The sequence below is a fragment of the Hemitrygon akajei genome, chromosome 8 (assembly GCF_048418815.1).
Source record: "Hemitrygon akajei chromosome 8, sHemAka1.3, whole genome shotgun sequence".
Lineage (NCBI taxonomy): Eukaryota > Metazoa > Chordata > Chondrichthyes > Myliobatiformes > Dasyatidae > Hemitrygon > Hemitrygon akajei.
This window is the reverse complement of record NC_133131.1, coordinates 30,506,745-30,526,269: the sequence shown is the minus strand read 5'-3', so window position 1 is coordinate 30,526,269 and position 19,525 is coordinate 30,506,745.

Genomic DNA, 19,525 nt, shown 5'->3' with positions numbered 1-19,525 from the left:
CATGGTGGTGTGCCCATTTATTATCCTGGATAAGCCACAGTTGATTTATACCCTTTCAGTATGCAGCACGTTGATTTATTAGTGTGTCTCCTGTGCCGACCAATTCTCCTTAAAATCGCGATAAATCACGAAAGGTCTTAACATTCTGCTTATATTGTTAAAAGAAACAAAGTGCTAGTTTAATTAAACACGATGAAATGATGTTACTTAAAAACACCACTTAACATATCTGTTAATCCTTGTTTAAGTGTTAAACTTGCAAATGCCTCTCTCCTGCTGTATTATGTCATACATGTAACTTGAGGGTGCTCCATGGAAGCTTGCTGGAACACCATTAACTTCTATTTATTTGTTTTTCAATACAGAGATCATCTTCTTCAGCCCAAAAAAAAACTTAACAGTTATTATGACAAGAAAGACATAATAAAATAATAACACCATGCTGGGAATAAGCCGAGTTACACTTATTAACTGCTTTATACAACATGAATATCAATTGCCCTTCCTGAAATGCTGTTGGATTGATTTTATTTAAATTAACATTCTAGGAGTTCGTAATAAGTGTTAATTAAAGCTGTGGCTTTATGTTCAGCAGAACATCTGCTTTGCAATAAAAAAAAGGTCCACACTTAAATGTGCAATCAACCTCCGGGTGTTTATAAAGAACTGCTAAGCAGATTTTACTGTCACTTGAGTACTTCAAATCATGACGAGGCAACCATATTCACCGCTATTGCTCCAAACAGCCTGTTTGATCTCCATCTGTTGTTCATCAATCTACCAAAAAAACACAAGCAGATGTTCGAGAGTGAATCTCATAGTTATGATGCCCAAAGCAGCCATTCTCTGACATCTGAACCAAGAAGAACTAGCTCTCATTTTTAAATGGCAAATGCCTTCTCTCCACTTACTTTAATATCTTGGCTGCGGTTCAAGGCAGGAAAGATAGAGAAAACCTCTGAATGTTTTAGAAGCTGGAAAGGGCAGGAAAGATTATTCAGTCATGGGGCAGGAGGGCCTGGCATATCCTTGAGGAACTAGAGGGACTGGACTGGAATACTCCACTGGAGTATTTTGGGGAAGAATGTGGCTGATGGAATTTGGTTGATTTTTGACCAAATACTTCCAGTAACTTTCTTTTTCCAGAAGATACATACTCTTTGAATTAAAACAAAAGATCTTGGTAACTTAGTTTAAATCTGTAAATTATAGAGACCCTGACCAAATTAAATACCAGTTATTGATTGATAAAGTAAAGGTAATGAAAGTAAAAGTTGAATCTTTCTGGTCAAGGTTGTATTGTTGAGCATCAGTATCAATACGCACTGATTCACAACCATGATTTCTTAGGCTGTAGCTTGGGCAGAAAGAGCATACTGAAGACTCATCTGTGATGAGATCATTTCATTAAGCCCATAATAAACTGGTAAAATGGTAAATCGATAAAGTGGTTTATTATCACATGTACTGAGGTACAGTGAAAGCTGACTTGCATGCTATTCATACAAATCAATTCATTACCACAGAGCATTGAGGTATTAAAGTGCATTGCATAACAAAATTGATTTCTCTAACTTCTGTTAATGCCCCTCTTACCCCATCCCTTATTTATTTATTATTTCCCCCCTTTATTCTCTCTTTTTCTCTCTCTGTCCCTCTCACTATCACTCCTTGCCTGCTCTCCATCTCCCTCTGGTTCTCCCCTCCCTCTTTCTTTCTCCCTAGGCCTCCCGTCCCATGATCCTCTCCCTTCTCCAGCTCTGTATCCCTTTTGCCAATCAACTTTCCAGCTCTTAGCTTCATCCCTCCCCCTCCCACTTTCAAATCTCTTACTATCTCTTCTTTCAGTTAGTCCTGATGAAGGGTCTCGGCCCGAAACATCGACTGTACTTCTCCCTATAGGTGCTGCCTGGCCTGCTGCATTCCACCAGCATTTTGTGTGTGTTGCGTAACAAAGTTGTTATGTTTTGTAACTTCAAAACATTAAACTAATTCAAAGGAAGACACGGGAGTCTGGGAATGCGGGTCTAACTTTGAGTTTACTTTAAGCGTAGCACACACATATCACATTCTAGTGTGACAATTTATGCAACTGACACACTTATACATAAAACCCATAATGAATTACTTAAACAAGAATGCTTTATATATATACACACACACACACACACACACACACACACACACACACACATACACACACACACACACACACACACACATACACACACACACACACACAAGATTACTGAAGTATTCAATACACAACAAAAGTGTTACAAAACAAGTGCAGTACAGGCGAACAACAAGGTGCAGGATCATAAAAATGTAGATCGTGAGGTGAAGAGTTCATCTTATTGGAAATAATTTGGAGGATTCATAGCTCGGGTGGTTGATGGTTGTGTTGAGTTGTTCTCCAATGCTGGCAATTTACTTGCAAACATTTCATCACCATACGAGGAGACGTCTTCAGTGCACTGTTGATTTGGATGTGTCCTCCAAATGCTTGTCTTCCCTATACTTTCCAATCAGCTGACTGAAAAGTACCTAAAGGCCAAGCATTCAGAGGACACAGCGCACTGATGATGTCTGCTCGCATAGCGATGAAACATTTGCAAGTAAGTTGCCAGCATTGGAGAGCAACTCAACCCAACTAATTCATCTTATTGTACCTGGGGCCCATTTATTACTCTTATAACAGCAGGATAGAAGCTGTCCTTGAACCTAGTGGTATGTGCTTTCAGACTTTTGTATCTTCTGCCTGATGGGAGTAGGGAAAATAAAGCATGCCCGGAATGGGTGTGATCTATGATTATGTTGGCTGCTTTACTGAGGCACCGAGAGGTATAGGGCAGAGTTCTTGGAGGGGACACTGGTTTCTGTGTCCGCAATTCTCCACAGCTTCTTGCGGTCACAAGCCACCTCTTTGCCACATTAACTTTCCATTACAATGCTAAAAGTATATTAAATGACTCCAGTATTTTTGGTTCTGCTGTCATGCTTATTCCATGCCTTTCCATGTTCAAATTTCAGTTTATAACCCTATTAAGAAGCACATCAATATTTTCATTTCCTTGACTTTGCTATCAACATAGTGATTACACTATCTAATAGAGTTTATCCTGCATCTACTTTTCACCAATGTCCACTCGTTTATTCCAATCCAACTTCCTTCCTTTATTTTGGAAAACAAGGTAAGGTCGCCCTTATTTAAATATGTTGAATGTGTGTTTTATTAAGGGCTAGTATCAGGGTTGCAAATCCCTGCTTTTCTTCATTTCATTAATCATTTAATTACAAGCATATCATTAGAACGCCTATCAGGAAAAATAATGAACAGCTGTAAAGTAGAGTTAAATGACTGAATAATTTAATTTGGAACATTAATATGAATATTCCATCAATACCAATCTGCCTGAACAACACACTTCCATATCATGGCAGTCCCTGGTGGTTGACAATGACTTTCATCCACTCAAATTCCGTGGCTTCGGAGGCCCACATGAACCCACAGACTCTACACTAGTGGGCCAGATGGCTTGGTAGATTTTCATCATTTTCTCCATTGTTTCACCAAAGGGATGTAAAGACCCTTGGTGCCATTTTTGCATGCTCCTTCTCCATTTTGAATGGCTATTGGCCAGAGAAGACTTTTTCAAGCATCCTTTCATAGCTTCCTCTCCGTTTCAAAGACCGTTAAGCACTTTTGCCTGACCTGAAAGGAACAAGTCAAATTAAGTTCTTTCTCTATCACTTTAATCAACCAGCTTGGAATAGAAAGCTTGGATCGGGTTGCAAATGACATAAGCCATATGTGTGTGTAATTAGAACCGCACTGTTGCACAGAGGGCACTAAAGTTGGTTCACTTAGCGTTGGAAGAATATTTGACCCTTTATTTGGAAAGCTATAATTCTAAAAGCTGCAGTATAATTTTGCTGTACATATACAAATTGCATTAAATTACATACAATTAGTAAACCTCATTCTATTGGACCAATATAAACACTGTTAAAAGTGTTGTCCCTGCATCAAATGGTACTGCGAAGCAAACAGAAATGTGGGCTGGTATTTCAGGGTAGTATTGAAAGAATGTTTCACCATCAGAGATGTTAACTTTCTGATGAAGTATTGAACCAAAGTACTAGCTGCTCACCCAAGTGCACAAAAAAAAGGACCTGTGGCACAATTTCAGAAATAGAACAAGAGAATTATTCTCGTGTTGTAGTCAATATTTAGCCGTCAGTCACTGTTCGCAGATCAGCTTGTCATCATCACATTGCTGTTTAAGGAGTTTGCTACTTGCACGCGGATCCCACATTATGGCTGTGACCACTCTTCCTAAGTTCCTCAAAGAGCTGCCAAGACTTTTGAAGTCACTCCAAAATGACTTGGTGTCACTATTTAAATGACTTTTTTGGTACATGCTTAGCCAGGAATTCTATTGATAAATTAAAGGGGAGTAAGAGAAAAGAGGAAGAATACTTTTTGAAAAGGACAATACTGAAGTAATAGACTGAATTGAATTGAATTGACTTTATTTCTTACATCCTTCACATACCTGAGGAGTAGAAATCTTTACGTTATATCTCCGCCTAAATGTGCAATGTGCAATCATAGTAATTTATAATAAATAGAACAGTCAATGTAGCATAGAAATACACTCAAATCAGCACGAGTTAATCAGTCTGATGGTCTGGTGGAAGAAGTTGTCTTGGATTCTGTTGGTCCTGGCTTTTATGCTGCAGTACCGTTTCCCGGATGGTAGCAGCTGGAATAGATTGTGGTTGGGGTGACTTGCACGCCCAATGATCCTTCAGATCCTTCCTTCACACCTGTCTTTCAAAGTGTCCTGAATTGTGGGAAGTTCACAACTACAGATGCGCTTGGCTCTCCATACCACTCCCTGCAGAATCCTCTGGTTAAGGGAAGTACAGTTTCCATATCAGGCAGTGATGCAGCCAGTCAGGATGCTCTCAATTGTGCCCTGTAGAAAGGTCTTAGGATATGGGGGCCCATATCAAACTTCCTCAACCGTCTGAGGTGAAAGTGGCACTGTTGTGCCTTTTTCATCACACAGCTGGTGTGTACAGATCACGTGAGGGTCTCGGTGATGTAGATGCCCAGAAACTTAAAGCTGTTTACCCTCTCAACCCCAGATCCATTGACGTCAACAGGGGTTAGCCCGTCTCCATTCCTCCTGTAGTCCACAACCAGCTCCTTTGTTTTTGCGACATTGAGGGAGAGGTTGTTTTCTTGACACCACTGTGTCAGAGAGATGACTTCTTCCCTGTAGGCCACCTCATTATTGTTTGAGTTTAGGCAAATATATGTAGTGTCATTGGCAAATTTAATTAGCAGATTAGAGCTGTGGGTGGCGATACAGTCATGGGTATACAGGGAGTAAAGGAGGGGACTCAGTACACAGCCCTGAGGGGCTTCTGTATTGAAAGTCAGAGGGTTGGATGTGAGGGAGCCCACTCCTACAACCTGCTGGCGATCTGACAGCAAGTCCAGGATTCAACTACACAAGGTAGGGTCAAGGCCAAGGTCTCTGAGATTCCTGTCAAGCCTCGGTGGAATTATGGTGTTGAATGCTGAACTGTAGTCCAAGAACAGCATTCTCACATAAGCATCCTTCTTCTCCAGATGTGTAAGGATGGTATGTAGAGCAGTGGCTATTGTGAAGTCTGTCGATCGGTTGTGTCGGTAGGTGAATTGTAGGGGGTCCAGTTCGGGTGGCAGCAAGCTGCAGATGTAATCCTTAACCAGCCTCTCACAGTATTTGCTTGTTATTGAGGTGAGTACGACAGGACACCAGTTGTTCAGGCATGTTACCTTGGTCTTTTTTGGTACAGGGACAATGGTGGATAATTTGAAGCAGGAGGGCGTTCTACACTGGTTGAGGGAGAGATTAAAAATGACTGTAAACACAACTGCCAGTTGTGCAGCGCACATCCTGAGTACTCGCCCTGGGATGCCGTCTGGTCCTGCAGCCTTTCGAACAATGGTGCCAAGTTGGGCTTTGGCAACACCAGTTTTATTGGTGCCATTTTCTGAATGTTTATTTATGACTTAGCAAAATTCAAACCTTTAAGCACTATCTTATTTCCTCTTCAATACCAATTTTAGCAAGACCATGTCCACAATAAATTAGTCCCATTATACTTGTCCAAAATGAGAATAGTTCAGGTAATGGTAAAGTTTCTTAATATGTCTTCTTTCTGTCTTTTTTGCCCCAAAAGTTTCGGTTTTGCTTTCTTGGTCACAGTTAAAGAAAATGGGTCACAGTGGCTTCAACAGCACATTGAATTCTGTGCTGAGTCTCATCATTACTGCTCACGTTTAGGGAAAACTGGGGTAGAAAACTATACCAAGCATGTTCGTTAATGGTAAATTGTGGAGAACCATTCGCAAGACAACAATGAAGCTGATAAACCACTCAGCTTTCTCCTTTTTTTTAAAGCTGGAGCCTGTGGGTTCAGTTGGATAATGCCAATCCATCGTAGGGAATTTGCTTGCAGTCATGCGGTTTTGCACAAGCTTCAGGCAAGCACATTTGATTGAGCAAAGACACGAGAGACTGCAGATGTTGGAATCTTTAGCAACAAATGATCTCAGCAGGTCAGGCGGCAACAAGAACAAAACAAACATTAAGTTCAAATTCAAGTTTAATTGTCATTCAGTCATACACATGCATACAGCTAAACAAAACCGTGCTCCCCCAGGGCAAAGGCACAAAATAAAACACATGTCACACACATGGCACATATAGCTACAAACAGTCACAAAGTAATATGAGCACAAGATCCCGAGTGGCATGGCCTGAAGATTGATTGTGCGTGGGATGTTGTTCTGGAGCCTCACTTCTGCAATGACAATCAGTCAGCCGCAGATGAAGGCAATCCAGCCTTTCCTCCCAGGATCAAACACTGGAGAGCTGGCCTATAGGGTCCAGTTTGGTGTAGGTTGCAGGGATTCGTGTTTAGGTTTTTTTGATTTACCTTTTAGCTGGTTAGGCACAACATGATGGGCCGAAGGGCCTGTTCCTGTGCTGTACTGTTTTATGTTCACCTCAGATTCCAACTCACCTGCTGTGGTGTTATTCTCTCCCACACTGCCTCCTTCCCTGGGTGACAACTCAACATGAGGGCCCGGTCCACGCTACGACCTGAGTCCACGGCCATCTGTCTCGACAATGAACTAACGAACCGGATTTGCCAATGTCCAACAGGGTCTTGCAATCACAAGAAAAGCATTTAAGGCAAACATTTGCACCTTTTGCAGAGCCAGAGGGGCCACTGTAAATAAACGCACTATCACCTGGCTGGAAATATCAGGGCATAGTCCTATAGGTTGCTCTCACAGACACGTTTGATCCACTTAGTTCCAGCAGATTATTCGTTAACTGAGGGAATCTTGGTTTCAGCTGTTTTGGCCCGAAGCAGTGACCTTTTATCCCCCTCCGTAGATATTGCGTGACTTGCTGAGTTCCTCCAGTATTTTGTGTGTATTGACCTAAGAAACGTTCCTGGTCTTCCTGCCCCTTGAAATTATTTAAAATATTGCAGAGGGCAGAAATTCTTCAAACAAAGTAGAAATGATTAGCTAATGATTGGGTACTTATCAACAAAACGTGTAACAACAGCAAACTAATGATGCTGTCACATAGAAGGTGCCAAGAGCACTTAAGAGGAGCTGAGGCAGGAGAACAGTGGGGCAACATAACAGGTGGCCCAAGCAGATGGGGCGAGATCAAACTGCAATGGAGCACATCACCACAGAAGCTGTTAGATGACTTTCTGCTTCTTTCAGCTCAAAATTCTTTCACTGGCTGATGAACCGAGGGTATTGGGTCATCCGGGACCGCGGTGAGTGACAGCTACAGATGTGTGTTTCCTTTGCTAATGAGGTTAAAAAACTGACAAAGAAACAGAGGTGCAATGGGACGGGAGAGGGAACTGTGGTGGAAAATGTAGAGCTGAACCACATTCAGGGAAGAGAAGGGACTGAAGAAAATAAATCTGGATTAACAGTATAAATGAGGCAAAGAAGAAAAGTAGGTTAAAAACTTTAAATTTTAACATTTTCTAGACCTCTAACAACGATGTACTGTTCTCCAGAATGAGTTAACACAGCTTTAATTGTTCTGTCTTAGAGCTAGAAAAGGTGGCTGGCATAGTGCTAAATTAATTTATGCTTTGACCCAAAACCTAAATTGCAGAAGAGGTTTTATTGGCAATTCCTATGCAAACCCATCAAGTAGTTAAAAATAATGATGTGATGTCATTTTTGATAAGGCAACATAAATCAGGTGGAAAGTTTTGAACGCTTGCAACTTATAATCCATCTCTTACTCCTTTGAGTTGCATGGTCAATGTGCACACAATTCAGTGCTAAACCACCGTTACTTTTCCAACAAGTTCTAATTCTTTATTTTATCAGTATTGTCTTCTTTTATTTGCACAGTTTGTCATCTATTGCACATTGGCTGTTTGTTAGTCATGTTCAGTAGTTTTTTTCATAAAAATTCTACTGCTACTTTTTCAAGTAAATGCCTGCAAGAAAATGAATCTCAAAATAGTATATTGTAACATATGCACACTTTGATTAAAAACTTACTTTGATTTTGAATTTTGAATTGGTCAACTGGGCAAGTCCACTATGCCTGGAATATGGGATGTAACTAGCCTTTAAGTAACATCATTGAAAGGATGGGCCAATCTTGCTAGTGATGCCCAAATTCTGAGAAATGAATACCGGTAAGTAACAAAAATTACACATATTAGTTGAAATAACAAATATATCTCAATAATGGAAATGTTAGAATCCCTTCCAAGGCTACTAGCATACAGGGGTTCATCAAGATTTACACTCAGTGGTCACCTGCTTGTTAATGCAAATATCTAATCAACCAATCATGTGGCAGCAACTCAATTGACAGAGAATCTCACCTGGTCCCTCAACACCAGCACCATAGCAAAGAAAGCCCAGCAGCGTCTCTACTTTTTGCAAAGGCTGAAGAAAGTCCATCTCCCACCCCCCATCCTCATCACATTCTACAGGGGTTGTGTTGAGAGCATCCTGAGCAGCTGCATCACTGCCTGGTTCGGAAATTGCACCATCTCGGATCGCAAGACCCTGCAGCGGATAGTGAGGTCAGCTGAGAAGATCATTGGGACCTCTCTTCCCGCCATTATGGACATTTACACTACACGCTGTATCCACAAAGGAAACAGCATTATGAAGGACCCCATGCACCCCTCATACAATCTCTTCTCCCTCCTGCCGTCTGGGAAAAGGCTCTGAAGCATTCGGGCTCTCACAACCAGACTATGTAACAGTTTCTTCCCCCAAGCTATCAGACTCCTCAATACCCGAAGCCTGGACTGACACCTTGCCCTACTGTCCTGTTTATTATTTATTGTAATGCCTGCACTGTTTTTGTGCACTTTATGCAGTCCAGTGTAGGTCTGTAGTCTAGTGTAGCTTTCTCTGTGTTGTTTTTTTATTAAGTATTTCAGTCTAGTTTTTTGTACTGTGTCATGTGTTACGTATCCCGTAACTGGATCACTTACCAGCAAAGATAGAGAGGTCCGCTGAAGTCTGATGGTACCATTTTTAAATGTTTTTATTTATAAAGGGGCACAAAAGTAAGGTTAATACAAACATTCAGATAACATACGTCATCAATACTCAATCTAAAGCGCAGGTATAGTAATAATCAATAAGAAATAAGCTCTATCGTTGTCTAGGGGTAACGTATATATTGTCCGCTGTATATCTAAAAGTCTCTTGCGTTCACTGCAGTTCCACCAGCTGCCGTCTTTTGGGGTGTCGCGGTGGTGCACTTTTGTTAGAGAGAGAGAGATAGAGATTGAATGAAACAGTTACCCGGCGGGTTTTTTCCAACCTTTAGGAGTTCGATCCGTCGGAGTCTCGTTGGGGGGTGGCCGTTCACTTGTGGCCTCTCCTGTAGCTAAAGACGTTCTTTCGTGGTGAGGTCGCCAATCCCAGGCAAGGAAAAGACGCACACGAACCCCCCCACCGGCTGTTGCTATTAAACGCTGTCACAGGATTTCTAGCGTGTCTTCTGGTGCGTCTGGGGGGGCCGTCTTTACAACCCCTCTTTTATCTGAGCTCACGGGGTCTCAGATGTCAATCAGGTTGGGATGATGCAATCTCTCTCCATCTCTCCACCCACGTTGCCCTGAGGGTATACACGTAGTACAGTTCCCAATTCACAAAGGTGTCTCCAAGAGACAATGACCACAGTCGCCAGCTTTTGCCTCGCCGTGAAACGAGGGACTCCGCACGTATCTTTCTCTTCTCTTGGGTCATTGACCCCCCCTTCACTAGGGCTCTGGCGATTCTCACAAAGGAGGGGGCTGGAATCATAACACATGTAACACCATGGTCCTGAAAAAACGTTGTCTCATTTTTACTATGTACTGTACCAGCAGTTATGGTCGAAATGACAACAGAAGTTGATTTGACTTGACTTGACTTGAAAGCATGCAGATATGGTCAAGAGGTTCATTTGTTCGGACCAAACATAAGAATGGGGAAGAAATGTGTGATCTAAGTGACTTTGACCATGGAATGATTGTTGCTGTCAAACAGGGTGGTTTGAGTAACTCAGAAACTTCTGATCCCCAGGGATCTCCATGCACAACAGTCTCTAAGGCTTACAGAGAATGGTGTTTAAAGTAGAAATCATCCAGGGAGAGTGGGCTGAAAGAAATGGAAAATCATCTAACAGTTGTGTGGGCAAAAATGCCTCACGAATGAGAGAGGTAAGAGGAGAATGGCCAGACTTGTTCAAGCTGACAGCAAGGTACAATAAGTCAAATAACCATGCATTACAACAGTGGTGTACAGAAGAGAATCTCTAAATGCACATTGAAGTGGATGGGCTACAGCAGCAGAAGACCACACTGGGTTCGTTGGGTATACCTAGTAAACTGACCACAGTGTTTCTTAACTACTTGATTTTGTGCTTTAGAATGTCCTGAACTTAGCAGAAAATGCACTATCTACTGCAAATGCAAGTCTGCCTTCCTTTCAAGAGACCATTTAAAGTTTGCAATTTGGTAGAGGTTATATAATGAATAACTTCATGCCAATATATCATTTAATTGGACTCTGGTCTGGTTTAAGTAAGCAGTTATATTATGCAATATCAAGATATTAATTTAAAACTACTCTATGAGACTGACAGATCTTATTTGTACTGCAGTCCCTTTGTTATTTTCACAAGTGACTTACTTCTACCATTTGTGTCATTCTTGCTGACAGATGCTGTTGTTAGAATATTGACATCAGGCCAGAGGCTTGTCACAAGGGAATGGAAGCGTTTGGCAGTATCGTCTGTCACTGTGCAAACAAGCAGTTGCTGATAGCACGAGAGTCACAGCTCTGTTCTTTAGACTGGATGTCCTTCTGGGCGCTGGGCCCCCTTTTTTTTGTCCCCATTGTCTGAAAATACAATGAAAGCAATGTGACCACATTAATATCACAAGTTCATGAATAAGCAAAATAGTGGTTATTCATTGCATGCATGCTGCAATTTGAATATAGTTCAATTTTTTACGCTGAAACCTGGATCAATTATGTAGCTGGACTAACACTGCCTTATTACTGTCACATGTACCAAGATACAGTGAAAAGCTTTGTTTGCATCCAGACAGATCATGCCATACATAATTACATCAAAGTAGCGAAAGGAAAATAGGACGCACAATATAATAGCGCAGTTTAAAAAACTGCAGTGCAGGATAGACAAAGTGCAACGTCCACAATTGTAATTTAGGATATCAGGTCAAGAAACACTCAATGGTCTCTGCTGGAAGAGATCTAAAAGGATGTGGAGTAACACGAAGGCAGGAGACACAAATTGAACTTTTAATTAATCTACAGTATTTATGCTCCAACCTTTTGTCATGATGTCCACTCTCAAGTTTACCTTCTTGAGGTGCTGTTTTCAAATAATTCAAAATCTAAACTACCAAAGTCCTTTGTCCTTTTGCACCACCTAGATTTAGAAACTGGTTTTAAACTAAAAGCACAATGCTTCACAGTACCAGTGACCCAGGTTCAATTCCCGTCGCTGCCTGTGAGGAGCTCAGACGTTCTCTCTGGGACCGCACGGGTTTCCTCTGGGTGCTCTGGTTTCCTCCCACTGTCCAAAGATGTACTGGTTGTTAGATTAATAGGTGATCGACAGTTGTCCAGTGATTAGGCAAGGGTTAAATTGGGGGACAGCTGGGCAGCATGGGCTGAAGGGTCAGAAGGGCCTTAATGCATGGATTTGACTCATAACATCTCTACCTCCTTCCCCTCCTCAAATGCTGTTCAACTCCGAGTTCCCTCAGCAAATCGTTTATTCTTTCAGTTTTGCCAAGTGCAGGACTCAAGATTGTTAAATGTCATTTCCTGAGCACAAATTTGAAAGGGTACAAGATAATTGTTACTACAGATCCGATGCAGCACAAAAAAAAACCACAAAAGATACAGAACAAAATAATAATAAAAAAACACACAATGAATACAAATACATAAGACAGCTTATATACTTAAACTGATTGTATCTCCATAAAATGATGCTAGGCACAGGAGTGTCTTTACATAAGGTGACTCACTGGAAATGATAAAATTGGGAGTGTGGATGGGTAGGTTAGTGGAAGGAGGTGTTGATCAGCCTTACTGCTTGGAGAAAGTAACTGTTTTTGAGTCTGGTGGTCCTGGCGTGGACATTACATAGACTCCTTTGAAATGGGAGTGGGACAAACAGTCCGTGAGCAGGGTGGGTGCGATCCTTCATGATTTTATTGGCCCATTTCTGGCACCTTTCTGCATATGTCATTGATGGTGGGTAGGCTGATACCGGTGATGCGTTGGGCAGTTTTGACGACCCATTGTAGAGTCTTCCTGTCCGACGCAGTGCCGCAGTCTCTTGCACCACATTTTCCTGTCATTACATTCCGCTTGCTTCACTTTTACCCATTCTACATCCATTTCCCACTGCAATTGCTTCTGGAGAAGATCCAGATCTTGATTTTGTTCCCAAACAAAACAGTCAAACCGGAAGTACAAACATGCCTGGGTCTATGGCCATTGGTCTGAAGACCTTGGCCTAAAATGAAATTATTTCTACTTTCAGCAATACCCCCTTCTCTTTAGTTTAATATGGATTAAATCATTATGAACTGGACAAACATGTTCCTTTAGAACAGGGATGAGGAGGAATTTCTTCAGCCAGAGGGTGGTGAATCTGTGGAACTCATTGCCACAGACAGCTGCGGAGGCCAAGTCATTGGGAGTATTTAAAGTGGAGCTTGATAGGTTCTTGAATAGTAATGATGTCAAAAGTTACAGGAAGAAGGCAGGAGAATAGATTTGAGAGGGATAATAAGTCATCCATGATGGAATGGTGAAACAGACTCGGTGAGCCAAATGGCCTCTGTAGTAATTGGCAGCCATCAATCCCAGGGGATCATGGGTTTGCGCCTCTGGTGGACTGTGTCCTCTCCAGGTTGCAAGCCTGGGCGGGAAGATTTGAAGAACCGGCTGTTGCCCACACAGCGGGTTCCCCCTCTCCACATCACTGATGTAGTCCATGGGAAGGGCAAGTGCTGATACAGCTTGGCACCAGTGTCATCGCAGAGGCTGCCAGAGTGAAGTTGTAAACAACATCAAACTGCCTTAGGGACCCCGGCTCCAGATTTCTTCCTGGGGATTTACTCCCAAAGCCTTGCCCATGGATGGGCATTCTTCCTATGTATTTTGGTATTAAATCACAACATTTTAAAACCTCAATTATTACAAGCCATAACTGCTCTGACACATAGTAATACACATGACCATTGTTTACCAGCATTCCACAAGGCAGCTGAGATAAAAGGAAGACAGAAAATGTTACTTAAGTAAGCATCTAACAGTACCAAATTTCATTCTTCATAGTGACAAACTGAGGATAACATTTTGATTACAATATTCAAAGGGCGTACAATTCTGACTATACCAATGCAATTTTACTGTCACATTTATGTTAAATCTTCTCACACTATACAGCTGATGTGATTATTATGTGCTCTTTCAGTTGGGTTTAAATTTATGTGGAAAATTCCTGCCATGAAAATCACCTCGTTAGTCAGATATCTTTCTCTTAGTCATAGACCACAGGCCCTTTGGCCCATCTAGTCCATGCCAGACTATTATTCTGTCTCATCCTATTGACCTGCACCTGGACCATAGCCCTCCATAGCCCTCTCATCCATATGCTAATCCGAACTTCTCTTAAAAGTTTTTCACTAATTTATAATCTGATCAATATCTCTTCTTTTGGAGGATTTCTTCTGGCATTTTCTCTATTGTAACTTACACAGATTATTTATAACCCTGCTTCTTACCACTGCCCTGAGTCCCCGTTTACCCCCATCCAACCAAATACTTATGTACTTATTGTCCATTAAACCACTGGCTTTTAGGGAAGCAATGAAGGTCATTCATCTCTGCCTGTCCTGGGCCACGCAGATATGGAAGGATTCTTCATTGTTGTTTCCATAACAGTTTTGTTTTACCAGTCAGGGTTGTTAGCCCTGAGCTGAATCCCTGAACCTGTTACATGAGCGGCTGGAGCGGACCCAAGTGCAGGACAGAGGCATGGAGAGTGGGTTAGGATTCTTACGCAGACTTGAATATTGACTGGACTCGGAGCCTGGACTTGGACTTGACTTGGACTCAGAGCCTGGACTTGGACTTGACTTGGATAACGAGCCTGGACTTGGACTTGGCCACCGAGCAACAAAAACAAACAACGACAGTCAATAGACAATAGACAATAGACAATAGGTGCAGAAGTAGACCATTTGGCCCTTCGAGCCTGCACCGCCATTCTGAGATCATGGCTGATCATCTACTATCAATACCCGGTTCCTGCCTTGTCCCCATATCCCTTGATTCCCCTATCCATAAGATACCTATCTAGCTCCTTCTTGAAAGCATCCAGAGAATTGGCCTCCGCTGGCTTCCGAGGCAGTGCATTCCAGACCCCCACAACTCTCTGGGAGAAGAAGTTCGTATCTCGACTCCAGTTAGCACATGAAGCGGCAAACGGCCGCCAAAGCTCAGCTGGACGTCAGGCTCTCGACTCAACCCAGGAACCGCGAATGGCAGGCTCTCGACTCGACCCAGGAACCGTGAATGGCAGGCTCTCGACTCGACTCGTTCTCGGCGGCTCGGAACGAGCATAGCCGCACTGCTGAGGTGACGAACCAGCAGTGAGTAGATGTAAGCTGGAGTCCTTATGCTGCTGGTTCGAATGAGGATCAGGTGTCTCAATCAAGGAGCCCGGCGGAACACAGGTAAAGGAAATTAACTGAAATGAGGAGTCAACGGACCAGACTGTGACAGAACCTGGAGGAGCGGTGGACCACTCTTTGTCTGGTGTATCTCTTTGGGATGGGTAATGCTAGCAAAAGCCAAAGCAAAAAGCCATAACTTCAGCCAACATACCTATCTCTCTCACTGAAGCATGCAAGCCTCCAAACCATGACAAGGTTGTGGTCATCTTGGAGGAAAATCTTGTATACCCACTCCTTGTGGTTTCAGTCACCCCTTCTGCCGTCGATCATTTCTACCCAACTCTTAACTCCACTTTCTTTCACACCTGGCCATTTTGCATCACTCGCCTTGACAAGCTAGCCCTGTCCAGGTTTGTAAATAATGTACCCCACCTGCCACATATAGGCAGCCTAGCTTTGAATAAAAAGAGACCGCAAGAGGTAGTTATTGAGGACATCAGATTAGGAAAGTTGTTACAACAGCTCAGACATTGAAGGGAATGTAACTGAAAGATGAGACAGGAAGAGTGACATAAGCAATTAAAAAAGAGAGCTAGACTAAGCTAAACTATAATCATAGGTTCTTATCACCTCTGCTCTGACTGTGCTTGCAGGATATGCTTGGTGCTTGAACTGATAGAAAATGCCATAATATTGTGCTTGTCAGTGTGTTGTGATTTGCAGACAGCAAAGAAGGACATGTAAACAGCTATACCTGACTTGCAGATTTTTAAGATGGCTTATTTGGCCAACAAATTTGACTCTCGCAGTTTCAGTAGTTCCTGTGCAATACACAAAAGAAGACATTCTTTCTAGCTTTCATGTAAGTGTGTTAATGAGAGCAGAAACAGCAGCATAACATGAAATCTGAATATTTCTATAGGCAAGTAACATTTTAATTCCCACTTGAAGGCTGAACTGTCTCATTTAAATGCAGCCCATGTAACGTTCAAGCTTACTTCTGGATCACTTGGAAAATCGAATGATTTGCAAATGTCAGGCTCTGGTTAGCAATTCTAATGACCAAAGAAGTAATTACTGCATTTCATGTTCAAGCATGTTATACTGCATCAAAGCTGACACAAATGCCCAGTTTTATAATGTACAACTGTGAAATAATGTCTCAGATTATATGGAAATTGATATGCAAAAGATTAATGGCCATTCTCGTATTCAAGATGGCTCATTTCTGTCAGTCTATTATTTTAAAATGTCTGTTTAATTGCATCCTTTCTTGAGGGAGAGGACTAAACTATATTATCACTTGCAGCCAATAATCAGGTCCGTCAGTAAGAAAAGGAATATTAGCAAAAAGGAACAGAACTGTAAGTAAGTCCTGAGGAAACTTCACAATGATCCTTACAGAAATCCTGCTTATTATTATATGCTTATCCTGGAAATGTAGAGGAGGCAAAGAAGCAGAGATGATTTAACAGTAAATGATATTTTTACAAATAAACTGCAAAATAGCAAGCCACAAGGGGCCACAAAACAAAATAGAATAGATACTTAACACGACAAGGCAACAAGGTAGTTGAAGGTTAGCAGCAACTGCTTGAGGCTGGCTGGTTCAATGGACAAATAAAAGCTGTGGCCCAGAACTGGGTTTAAATAGGCTGTAGGTGATGAGTTGGAAATGAGTGGCGGGTGACTTCTGTTAGCTGAGTGGAGACTGGCGGGTGCCTGGCTGAGCAAGCCAGACAGTACCCCACCTCCTATGGCTGGTACCCAACAGCCCAGGATGATCCGGATGGGTCTAGTGGAGCTCCGCAATGAGTGTTGGATCCAAGATGAAACTGGGTGCCACCCAAGACCTCTCATCTGGGCCATACAATTCCCAGTCGGTCAGGTACTGCACAAAGTGAATCCATCAACCAATGGATTGTGTTCACCGGACCAGCTTCCTCCGTCCTCTGTGCCTGAGTTGCCGGGTCAGATGGATTGAGTGGTACATGGACAATGGACTTGAGGTAGGACACGTGAAAGTGGGGGTGATCTTGAGGAATGTTGGCAGCTGGAGATGGTAGGTGACTGGGTTGATGAAATGGGTAATCTTAGAGGGAACAATAAACTGAGGCAAGAACTGGCAGGGGTTGATCGGCAGGAGCATATCTCGGGTGGACAGCCAGACATGGTCCCTAGGCCAGGGTAGTCGGGCTGAGCATTAATGGTGGCTAACCAGGTGGCCGCAGGCATGGATAGCAACTAGGATGGCCCTCTTCCAAGAATTTGGTGAATCAGAGCACTGTTGGCTCCTCCATGCGGAACAGTGGGGTTGGTATCCAAAAAGCACTTCAGAAGGTGACATACATGTTACACAAGAGGTGTGCAGATTGTGAGACAGTTGGGCCCAGAGCAGATACTTCTTCCACGTGGAAGGATTAGAAGAGGCGACATCAAAAACATCTCCACTTGCTGATAGGCTCTTCCGGATTGACCATTGCTCTGTGGATGATAGTCAGAGGACAAAATCACTGAGGTGCAGAGGAGGGAGGGGAGCAGAAGGCTCACCAAAAGCAGGAGACAAATTGTTGTCCCGGTCCTTCACAGAGCCCTTAGGGAAACCATGGAGATGAACTACAGGTTGGAGAACCAGGTCGGCCATCTCAGCAGCTGACGGAAGTTTGGGGAAGGCAATGACAGTCCACCACTGTCATGATCACTATGGACCCATCGAAGGTAGCAACCTGTGGCAATTTGGGACCACGGGTGCTAGGGAACTGCTCAGCCTTGCAGAATCCCAGAGGGCCGCTAGTTGAAGTTGATGGAATGATGGGCTGAGGGTCGACGTCCATTTCAGTTGGGTTAAGATATCGTGACAGGGCATTTGCCTGGAGTCAGGTTGGTAGGAGATGGTGAAGTTGAATTGCTCAAATAAGAGGGACCAGCGAGCCTGGTGTGGGTTGAGTTGGCAGGTCTGTTGTGTGGATACGAGGATCTGCTGGTCAGTCTAGATTAGGAAGGGCTCGGTGTTTCCCTTCATCCAAGGCCCATTTAACCACCAGTAGTTTCCTTTCTCCTGCTCCATAGCAGCACTGTGTAGAGCTGAACGTGCATTAGAAGAAAGTAGAAGGATGTGTCTTCCAGTCCAGTCCTCGCTGGAAGAGGATGGCTTCAGCACCCAGGTCAGACGTGTCCACCTCTTCCACAAAAGGTCCGGTGGGGTTTGGAGGGCAGAGAATGTGAGCGGCAGTGAAATGTCTCTTGAATTCCTCAAAAGCGTGTCTGCAACAGAAAACCAGGCTATCTGTTTCAATAGAATTCTTATCGAGAATTTAACATCAGAGAAATGTATGCAATATACATCCTGAAATTCTTTTTTCTTCGCAGACGTTCACGCAAACTGAGGAGTGCCCCAAAGAATGAATGACTGTTAAAACGTCAGAACCCCAAAGTGCCCCCCAACTCCCCCTCCCACAGTGAGGTAGGTGATTTGGTGAGAGGGGTGAGAGGAGCCGCAATTTGGCTGTAGTTTCACCTGAGCCACTGGGAGAAACTGGAGGAGCCCAAGGAGCATATTGGAGGGAGCATGTTCAGGGCCATTCGATACGGCGCGTACTTTCTCGGAGTCCATGGTAACGCAACGGTGTGAGAGGACGCAACCCGGGGAGGAAATGACTGGAGTGTGGAACTGGCATCACTCTCGTTTACAGTACAGTTGGTTTTCAAAGAGACTCAAAAGGACTGAACGCATGTGACTGCTGTGGTCTTGTGGGTCCTCGGAGAAGATGAGGATGTTGAGGCAGACGAATACATACCTGTGTAGCATGTCTCGTTGATGAAAGCTTGGAAAATGGCTGGACTGTTGTAAAGTCCAAAAGGCATCACCAAGTATTCGTAGTGGCCGGATGGATGTTAAGAACAGCCTCTTCCATGCATCCTCTAATGGATGAAGATCAGGTTGTAGCGCTCCTTGGATCCAGTTTGGTAATGATCTAGGCCCCAGTGGGTGTTTCAAATGTGCTTTCCATCAAAGGGAGAGGGTAGAGTCCACAGTAGTTATGCAGGGAAGAAGACCCCTATCTTTCTTTTCAACAAAATAAGAAAATCCTGCAGCACCTGGGTACTGGAATGGACAAATGAAGACACATTGTAGCGATTCAGAGATCTAGTCATTCATAGCTTGGGTCTCAGGAGGGGAAAGAGAGGACAGACGACCTTGGAGAAGGGTGGTGCTGGGGTT